This window comes from Salvelinus sp. IW2-2015, linkage group LG13 (assembly GCF_002910315.2).
Source record: "Salvelinus sp. IW2-2015 linkage group LG13, ASM291031v2, whole genome shotgun sequence".
Lineage (NCBI taxonomy): Eukaryota > Metazoa > Chordata > Actinopteri > Salmoniformes > Salmonidae > Salvelinus > Salvelinus sp. IW2-2015.
Window position 1 is genome coordinate 33,277,312 of NC_036853.1, and position 10,498 is coordinate 33,287,809.

A 10,498-nucleotide genomic window follows, 5' to 3' on the forward strand; every position below is an offset into this window, starting at 1 on the left:
TGGCGCTCGGCGGTCGTCGTCACCGGCCTATTAGCTGCCACTGATCTTCCCCCCCCCCCCTTGTCTGTTTATTAGTTGCACCTGTGTTTARTTAGGTTAATTGGTTGGGCTTTATTTACCAGCCGGCCCGCCTCCTGGTTGTGCGGGATTATTTTCAGTATACGTTTGTACTCGACTGTACGTCACGGTTGTTTGTGTATGGTGTTTTTTGCTGAACTGTTTAGTTCCCCCTGTTTGGGCCATTTGTTTTGAGTTGGCGTCATTTGCACCGGTGTGGTGTAATAAAAGTATCGCTACCCTGAACTCGCTGCTTGCTGCGCCTGACTTCTTCCTCCACTACACCCCGGACGTTACAGAATCCCGCACCCCGAAAGAATGGAGTCAGCAGGAGCAGCTGCCAACCCCCTTCCATCGATGGAGGAACGTGTCCTCCACCACACCAGCGTTCTCCATCGGATCGGATCTCCTCTCTCCCCCTTCGGTTTCCCCAGCTCTGGACCCCTCTTCTCCTCTCTTCCCATCCTCCGGCTCCAGCGCTCTCCGTCTTGCGCTCCCGAGGGAGTATGATGGAGCGGCGGCGAGGTGTCAGGGGTTCTTGCTCCAACTGGAACTGTACCTGGCGACCGTGAGGCCCACTCCCTCTGGAGCGGAGAGGGTGAGTGTCCTCATCTCCTGCCTGACGGGTCGTGCTCTGGAGTGGGCAAACGCGGTCTGGAATGGCCCAGACTCGGCGAAGGAGCACTACCCGGAATTCACCCGCCACTTTTGTGCCGTGTTTGACCACCCTCCAGAGGGCCGAGCGGCGGGAGAGCGACTGTTCCACCTTAGGCAGGAGAAGAGGAGCGCCCAGGATTACGCCTTGGAGTTCCGGACCTTGGCCGCTGGGTCTGGGTGGAACGACAGGGCTCTGATAGACCACTACTGGTGTAGTCTCCGGGAGGACGTCCGCAGGGAGCTAGCGTGTCGGGACACCGCTCTCTCCCTGGATGAACTTATCGACATGTCTATCCGGCTGGACAATCTGCTGGCTGCCCGCGGGCGTTCGGAGAGGGTCCTGTTCATTCCACCACCCAGCACCTCCGCTCCCATTCCTATGGAGTTGGGAGGGGCCGTGCCGAGGGGTACCGGAGGAGGGGGCTCCCCCTGCACCAGCTGTGGTCGGAGAGGACACACGGCCGATCGGTGCTGGGGGGGCCCATCTGGGAGTCGAGATGGCAGGCGGAACGCTTCTCGGTCACCCCAGGTGAGTCAGCATCAAACTCACCCAGAACCCCCTGTTGGTCACATGTTTGTCTTGATTTTTTTTCTTGAATTTTTTCCCTCTTCCCAGCATAAGGCTCTAGTCGATTCAGGTGCAGCTGGGAATTTTATGGATCGCGTACTCGCCATCAAGCTGGGTGTTCCGCTCGTGCAGATAGATTCTCCCTTCCCCGTGCACTCCCTAGATAGCCGGCCATTAGGGTCAGGGTTGGTCAGGGAGGCCACAGTTCCACTGGACATGGTGACGCAGGGGAATCATAGGGAGCGAATTAGTCTCTTCATTATCGATTCGCCTGCGTTTCCAGTGGTGCTGGGKMTTCCCTGGCTGGCTAGTCACAATCCTAAGATTTCGTGGAGACAGGGGGTTCTCCAGGGGTGGTCAGAGGAGTGTTCTGGAAAGTGTCTGGGAGTTTCCATCGGTGCCACGTCGGTGGAGAGTCCAGACCAGGGTTCCACGGTGGGCATCCCCCCGAATATGCCGATTTGGCAATCACTTTCAGTAAGAAGAGAGCGACTAAATGACCACCTCATCGACCGGGGGGGGATTGTGCGATAAATCTCCAGGTAAACGCTGCGCTTCCCAAGAGTCACGTGTACCCATTGTCCCACGAGGAGACGTTCAAATGGCCTACAAACCTGACTCAGTTACACCAGCTCTGTCGTCGTCAATTAGCCTATCAGAAGCTTCTAAAGCCATTACATAATTTTCTGGAATTTTCCAAGCTGTTTAAAGGCACAGTCAACTTAGTGTATGTAAACTTCTGACCCACAGGAATTGTGATACAGTGAATTATAAGTGAAATAATCTGTCTGTAAACAGTTGTTGGAAAAATGTCTTGTGTCATGCACAAAGTAGATGTCCTAACCGACTTGCCAAAACTATAGTTTGTTAACAAGAAATTTGTGGAGTGGTTGAAAAACTAGTTTTAATGACTCCAACCTAAGTGTATGTAAACTTCCGACTTCAACTGTAGCTACTAGCAGTTACACAGGCGGGGCCCCAGTGGCAATACATTTATGAAACCAAAAGCTTACCTTGACTTGGAAGAGTTCCGGAAACTAGCTGTCCTCTGGCTACACAATAGTGCTACCTTACAGAGTGCTGTTGAGGCTACTGTAGACCTTCATTGCAAAACAGTGTTTTAATCAATTATTTGATGACTGAACACATTTAGTATAGTTTTATCTAAAAAGGGTAACTTTTTAATGTTTCACTATTTTTATTTCTCAGAAATTCCCTGAGGAGGATGATCCTCCCCTTAATCCTATGAGGAACCTCAAACTCTTCCCAAAAGTAAGCTCCCCTGTCGCTGCGGCGATCATTTATAGGCTCATTCCCAAACTATTACCAGGGGTCCCCTGCGCGCACGCACACTTTACAACCCCCCGGAGCGGACAGAGAAATACAACTTCACTCTATCCAATCAGAGCAGCAGGATCAACGTACAGCCCGCCCTTCTCTTTACAGACAGGCAAACTAGCCAGTTTAGTTAATTAGACCGCCCATGGATGACTCAAATCATTCTGGAATGATAACTCCGATTAAAACTGGGAAAAGCAAGGGAAAATATAAACAAAGACATTACTGTAATGAGCTGAGCTACAGGGGATATGGCTGAGACAAGAACATGTAGCCAAATCTCGGTCTGCTTTGACATTGGACATGCATCTCTGTCCTAGCATTCGCAAACTGTTTGGAGTGTTTTSGGGAACCAATGCGACATATAGCCTAATCAATTAGACATTAGTGGCAACAAATGCTGTAAAACATTCAGCAGCATGTTTTCAGTATGTAGCGTGAGATAGGCTACACATTTTGTCCGACCTTTGTCTGTGTGAATTTGTATGTAGGGAAATGGCACGCATATGATGAGCCCGTCATCAGACTGCTCAACAAGCACATCCAATTGGTAAATGTAAATGAATTGCTGTGTGTGGTTAACTTCGTCTTTTCTGAAGCTAAGGCGGTCACAGAGCTAGGCCTATTCGACTCACTTAGTAATTGAGAAGGTGTTGTCACCTGGTCTAGGAACCTGATTCCCATACCAAACATCAATAGCCTCTGACCCTTAGCATGCAAGTTCATGAAAAGTCATTCATGAAAATTACTCCAAACATGAACACAGATTAATGACTGCATCCATTCATTCATTGGTTCTCTGGATCAAAACAAGAACATCCCAGGTTACAATACAGTACGATGGACAGCGGCCCAGCTCTACCAAGTGGCCACCTGCAGATGAGAGCTGAATGGCCTAAACCATCCATAGGAATGACTTGTGTTACTGAGCGATAACAATCAGGCCTAGGTGTTATTCAGTGAGATATAACAACGTGTGTGTGTGTGTGTGTGTGTGTGTGTGTGTGTGTGTGTGTGTGTGTGTGTGTGGGGGGGGGGTGTTATATCAAATGACTATCAGCATCATGATGAGAAGGAAGCACTGGGCACGATCAGGCTCTACATTAAAAACAAAAGTGAATCGTTTCAATGACAGCCCGTGCTGGTACACACAAGCCTCATGCCTGATTTTCATTAGATCACATATCAAAACAAGTTGTACTCTGCAAGTGACAATAACAAGATATGACAGTAGGCCTGTCACAAATAATCAAATTACCAGAAAACTAATGAATGTCAATCTAGATTTGATCAACAAATGTGGCCCACATTGGAATAGRCACCTCGTGCATATTTACGCATAGACCACTGGCCAAATCAAATCTCTCAAATCTAATTTTGGTTGCTGATTGAATTTCATCCAGAGCCAGAATGGCAATGTAGATTAACCTATAAAGGTGTGAAGCCTGTTTTTTGTCACACAAATCTCAGCCTCTCGATTGCATGCCCCTGGGAGTATAGCTTAATAACCTACTCCACCAAGCCAGTGTGAGTCACAGTGTTATCTTGGTTACTCACAAGTAAAACTCTCGGGAATGTTCTCACTTCCCAATTAGTCAAGGGGTTGAACCAGTTCCAAACTCTGTGTTCTGGGGCTTGCATCACCGGGAGGAAATCCTGGTTGATTTCTCAACTAAAGCAGTTCCACAGTTCCCTCCTCTCAAGGGACTTCAAAGACATTCTTTAGACATGGAGGAACTGACCGCTGATTCCCGGTACCTCAGTGGCGTGTATTCATAGATGCCAAGGGAAGCCAGGCTTCCCCAAAAACATTTTTTGACATTAAATAATGTATCTTTCGTCTCTCTGTGTTTCAGAATTTTCCTTCAATTCACAACACGCTGAATGTATCTCACTGGATAAAGCATCCAAGTGAGCCAAACAGCGCCCCCCTGTCTCTAAATGTGTAGCCCATCTATCTGATGCTGTCTGGTCAAAAGGAGTATGACATTGTTGCCTCCCGTAGCGTGGAATGCAAGGGAAGCCAGCGAGCATTTGGCCTCCCTTGATAAAATAATATATCAAACAATAGCCTATCAGCGTGAACTGAGAGAGCTCAACTGTGAATGGTCCTGGCGCGCCCCAAAGAAAGTGTTAAGGGAAGCCAGTTTGGATTTGGCTCCACACCAATCACATCACATTAAAAACCAAATGTCATTGACAGAAAAAAACGCAATTGTTGCATCTCGTTGTGTTGTTGTTCTCCGGTGGCAGGCTAGCTTTTTATTTATTTATTTAACCTTTATTTAACTAGGCAAGTCATATTTTACAATGACGGCCTACCCCAGCCACACCCTCCTTTAACCCAGACGACGCTGGGCCAATTGTACGCCACCCTATGGGACTCCCGGTCACGGCCGGTTGTGATACAGCCCAGGATCGAACCAGGGTCTGTAGTGACGCCTCTAGCATTGAGATGCAGTGCCTAGCTAAAATGGTCCCTTTCCTAAATTAGCAATGGATGGAGATAGGGATTTGAACTTTACTTGGTTTTACTTAATTCTCCGTGCTGGCCAATGATTATACTGCAGATTTTGGCGGCGATTCTTGCCTGAGAGGATGGAAGTTCAATATGTGGCTAGATGTAGTAGATGAATGTTAACTACCTGGCTCATCGTTGCCCATGAAAGGAAGTTAGGCTAGCGAGCAAGCATTTTAGCCTGGTAGGCTAGGACAACAAAACTAAAAGTGTGTACTGTATGACAGAGTCATAGACCGTTTTGGAAACATGAAAGAGAGGAGGAGGGAATTGGCTTCTCTAGAAGTAGGTTGAGTCAACATGTTTTTCTACTTGCAAGCGCACACACACACACACACACACACACACACACACACACACACACACACACACANCACACACACACACACACACACACACACACACACACACAGAAATCAGTACCATGGACATATTCATCAAATTTAGCTTATGTTGATTGGACTAAATTCTGTTTGGTATCTTTTAGTTGTCACTGTATTAGACTAAGCATAGGTGAGTTGATGATGTTGAAATGTTAAAGTTGAAATTGTGCTGGAATATTGGAGGCAGCTCCTGTTTGCCACTTCCGGTAGCCTAACTCTCCATGGTTCTAAATCAATAGTTAATTAGTAGTCTGAAAATGTCGGAAAGATTAACTTGCTTGACCATGCTGTAAGTCATGTAACTGTTTGTTACATGCMATATGCTTTGTGGTTTTGTGATGAAACACAGATGTGGTTGAATTTATTCTGCCAATGTGTCTTATTTGTCTCAGCCTAAAGCCTATATATCACAGTGGCAAGGTATATGAATTAACAGGTTATAGAGCAAACAACGCAATTATCACAACATGGGTTGTAATATGGCAACAAAAAAATATATGGCTATTCAGACAGCTCAATGTAATATCAATAGGTTAGGCTACTACATGATACTCTAATTTTCTCTACATCCATCATGAGGTTGCTACATCCTAGCCTATGAATAACATTTTACAACGTAGGTGCACAGGTGGAGAGAAATTTGAGTAATCAAGGTGACAGCCAGTGACACATTCAATACCGCCTTGCACAGTCATGCCTGCATCTACTGTAGCTGATCTAGGGTGTAATCATTAGTCCAACAGTTGCAAACAAGAGTTTCTATTGGACAAATTCAGTWATGTTTATCCCCGTTTTGTTCGGTTTGCTTCCGTTTAAGAAAGKTTTTTCAACAGAATCGACAGAATGAATACACCCCTGATCACACGCAAGAACAGTTCACTTTCATATAGGGATGTGCCGAATAGTCGGACAAAACGAGTATCGTAACAGATATGGGACATTTTCTGGATACGATTAAGATCCGAGTATTTTTTGTAATTATCCGTGATTGGGGGAAAAAAGGTTATTTTCGGGTGCSAGCAAGCATCTTTCTCATGTCAGTCAGTCACAGAGTTTCTAAACCATACCGTACTGTCTTTGAGTCATTCATGCGAGGTCTAAATAACWAAACGGGCTAGTTTGCCTGTCTGTAAAGAGAAGGGCCGGGTGTACGTTGATCCTGCTGCTCTGATTGGATAGAGTGAAGTTGTATTTCTCTGTCCACTAGCATCATAAATTCACCCGATCGCTTTTCCTTGCATGTTTTCAGTCTTATCATTTACATTGCAGCTGCCTGTTACKATGATAAATCACATGGCAAGGATGTTGCTGTCAAGCTATCAACGTGCATAATATCTAACAAGTGGTGCAAGGGTACCGAAAAAAAATATGAAACTTGTTAGCCCGCTGCAAGATTGGGACACAGACAAACACACCCACCCTTCTCCAGCTAGGTAACATAGCATCCCTCTCTGTTTGAKCCAGGTGTTTGAGTAGGCTAAACTAGCTAGCTGCATTCACTAGCTAAGTAAGTGACAGTGAAAGTGAAAAAAATAAGAAATAAAGCTCTCTCTCTTCCGTTCCTTCATTTTTGAAGAAATTAATTKGTTCAAACATGTTCAACTATTGTCTTTCTCTCTCTTTGAGTCAACTACTCACCACACTTTATGCACTGCAGTGCTAGCTAGCTGTAGCTCATGCTTTCAGTAGTATATTCATTATCTGATCCTTTGATTGGGTGACAACATGTCAGTTCATGAAGGTGGGGTCTGATAGGTTGGAGGATGTCCTCCGGAAGCTGTCATAATTACTGTGTATGTCTATGGAAGGGGGTGAGAACCACAAGCCTCCTAGGTTTTSTATTGAAGTCAAGGACGGAAACYAGCTGTCCTCCGGCTACAACATGGTGCCACCCTACAGAGTGCTGTTGAGGCTACTGTAGACCTTCATTGCAAAACAGTGTGTTTTAATCAATTATTTGGTGACGTGATTATATTTAGTATAGTTTTATCTAAAAAGGTCAACTTTTTTAACGTTTCACTATTTCACAATTTTTTTATAAAAACGACCTTTCTTCCAAAATTAAGGAAAAGCAAGAGAGAGAGAGAGCTATATTTGGTTGTATTTGTTTTTACTTTCACTTTCACTTAGCTAGCAGATGCAGCTATCTAGTTTAGCCTACTCAAACACCTGGCTAAAACAGAGATGTATGCTATGTTAGCTAGCTGGCTATGACTATCCAACACTGGAAGTCTTCCAAGCCAAGGTAAGCTTTTGGTTTTATTCATTTATTGCCACCGGGGCCCACCAGTGTAACTGCTAAACTGATTTCTGACCGTACACTGTACTGCATGATTATAGCGTGTTAACTAACACGTTAGTTCAAGTAGCTATGTTGACTATGACGTTAATATGGTGACAACGATGTAGGCTATGTGTAGCAGTTAGCSGTCATGATATGGCATGGAAAGGTTTTATCGTCTGGTCACAGACAGCTGATGTGTYGTGCACTGAAGTCCACAAGCGAAGAGAAAAAGTGAGAGGAGAGGGCGTGATCATGCTGTTTTTTTTATGTGGCTGCTATGACTTTGTCCAATGGAAAGTCTCATTTTCAACTTTTGGACTAATGATTACACCTTAGATCAGTTAGATGTGCACCTATGTTGTAAACTTTCATTCATTGGCTAGGTTGTAGCAACCTCATGATGAGTATCATGTAGTAGCCTCAACCTATCCATGTTACATTGAGCTGGGTGAATGGAATATAAATGAGAGTCATCGGCACCGACTGCTACTGACACACACACACACACACACACTCGTGCTACACACACATCACAACTGCTGCTACCAGTCTCTTGTTATGATCGATAAATACTGCACAATTTAAACACATGCCCCCCAATCCCCCCCTTCCTCTAAATGTGAGAGGATGACACAACAGTAGCAGGTTGATTACCAACAACGATGAGACAGCCTACAGGGAGGAGGTGAGGGCTCTATGAGTGTGGTGCCAGGAAAACAACCTCTCACTCAACGTCAACAAAACTAAGGAGATGATCGTGGACTTCAGGAAACAGCAGAGGGAGCACCCCCCTATCCTCATCGTCGGGACCGCAGTGGAGAAGGTGGAAAGCTTCAAGTTCCTCGGCGTACACATCACTTCCAAACTGAAATGGTCCACCCACAAAGACAGTGTGGTGAAGAAGGTGCAACAGCGCTTCTTCAACCTCAGGAGGCTAAAGAAATTTGGCTTAACACCTAAAACCCTGACAAACTTTTACAGATGCACAATTGAGAGCATCCTGTCAGGCTSTATCACCGCCTGGTACGGCAACTGCACCGCCCACAACCGCAAAGCTCTCCAGAGGGTGGTGCGGTCTGCCCAACGCATTACCGGGGGGGAAAATTCCTGCCCTCCTGGACACCTACAGCACCCGATGCCATAGGAAAGCCAAAAACATCATCAAGGACATCGACCACCCGAGCGACTGCCTGTTCACCCCGCTATCATCCAGAAGGCGAGGTCAGTACAGGTGCATCAAAGCTGGGACCGAGAGACTGAAAAACAGCTTCTATCTCAAGGCCATCAGACTGCTAAACAGCMATCRCTASCAYATCAGAGGCTATAGGAGATRCCTATAGACATAGATTAGGAATCACTGGCCACTTTTAGAAATGGATCACTAGCCACTTTAATAATCTTTCCGTATCTAGCATGACTCATCTCATATGTATAAACTGCACTCCACAATATTCTATGTTATCTTAGTCACTTTTAAATTGTGTTTACATATTGCATCACCCATCTCATATGACCAATACATTTGATTTGAATATAGGACTATAAATTGTGCAGTCCTGTATTATACTTATGCTAAAATGTTTATTCTACTGAGATATTTACTTTATATTTTATTATGTATTATTATTGTTGCATTGTCGAGAATGAACCTGCAAGTAAACAATTCGTGGACGTGTATACCATGTGTATCCCGTACATACAACTAATAAAACTTCAAACTTGAAATTGCAAATGGCCATAAGAGTTTGTTTTACTTGCAATCTTTAACCAAAAATAAATGTAGGCCTACGCATATATAGGCTATAGGCAAACAGCCTGGATAAATGAGAAGACTCAAACAAAAAGGCATTTGCTTAAACACTTTATAGATAAGCAGAAACAAATCTGCAGTAGCCTTTCTGCCCAGTTGAGAGACTTCAAGAGAGATCGAGATGAGGATCCGCTTGCGTTCTCACACCTGGACCACAAATATTCATAGAATGTTGTGGTGATCTTGAGAGTAGCGGATAGTAGTTTAACTAGGCTATATCTCCCCAAAAAAATGTCGAAGTGAGAAAGAATGAATAGTTTTTCCTTACTTGATATCTTGGTTCCTCTCTGAATCGCCAGTGTTCCGCACAGTAACCGATAGTTATCCGGTCCGCGAATCACTAGGGTACAAATACCGAAGTTACGAAGTTTGAGTCTTTATAAGTAGCCAATAGTTTTCCTTGATCTATCACAAATACAAATGAGAGATAATACGTTACTTTGTTATAGACTGTATAAAAAATAACGGTTATAACATTGTTGGAAGGCAGCTACAGTTCCTTATCATTCAAGTCCGTTGTGTCTCACCAGAGCTGGCCCCTATACACGACATGATGGTTACTGAAAGGCGCCACAGCGAACGCTATTTGGAGAAGGGAGTGGCATAGTTATGCGTGAGCCAATACCGTCACCGGAACAATCCCGCACCAAATAATAACACCTGCAATACGCATTAAAAGCACTATTATAATAAAAAAAACATGTTCAATACAACATAACATCATTAACAAATCACARTTAAGTAGTAATTAGTCTAATAAAAATACAACGTATTAATATAATGTTGCCCCATAGGCATTTACAATAACATAATCAATTATCATGAAATTGCTTTTGAGTACGATGTCGCATTATTAAAATGGCAAAAAGGTTCATTTGTATAG

At 44.5% G+C, this 10,498-nt stretch overlaps 1 protein-coding gene across 3 annotated transcripts in view; it reads right to left on the bottom strand.

The window, feature by feature from the left end:
* LOC111971355 (leptin receptor) overlaps positions 1 to 10,285 on the bottom strand; it is an 88,636-nt gene extending 78,351 nt beyond the window's left edge. The window contains exons 1-2 of one of the 3 annotated variants that reach the window (XM_023998094.2): positions 10,143 to 10,285; positions 9,884 to 10,020 (exon numbers count right to left, since the gene is read on the bottom strand). The gene's annotated coding sequence lies outside the window, so the exon portion shown is untranslated. Of the gene's footprint in view, positions 1 to 9,883 lie in introns of all 3 variants that reach the window. The other 2 variants (XM_023998093.2, XM_023998095.2) reach the window with 2 other exon arrangements.
* Positions 10,286 to 10,498: the final 213 nt, after the last annotated feature.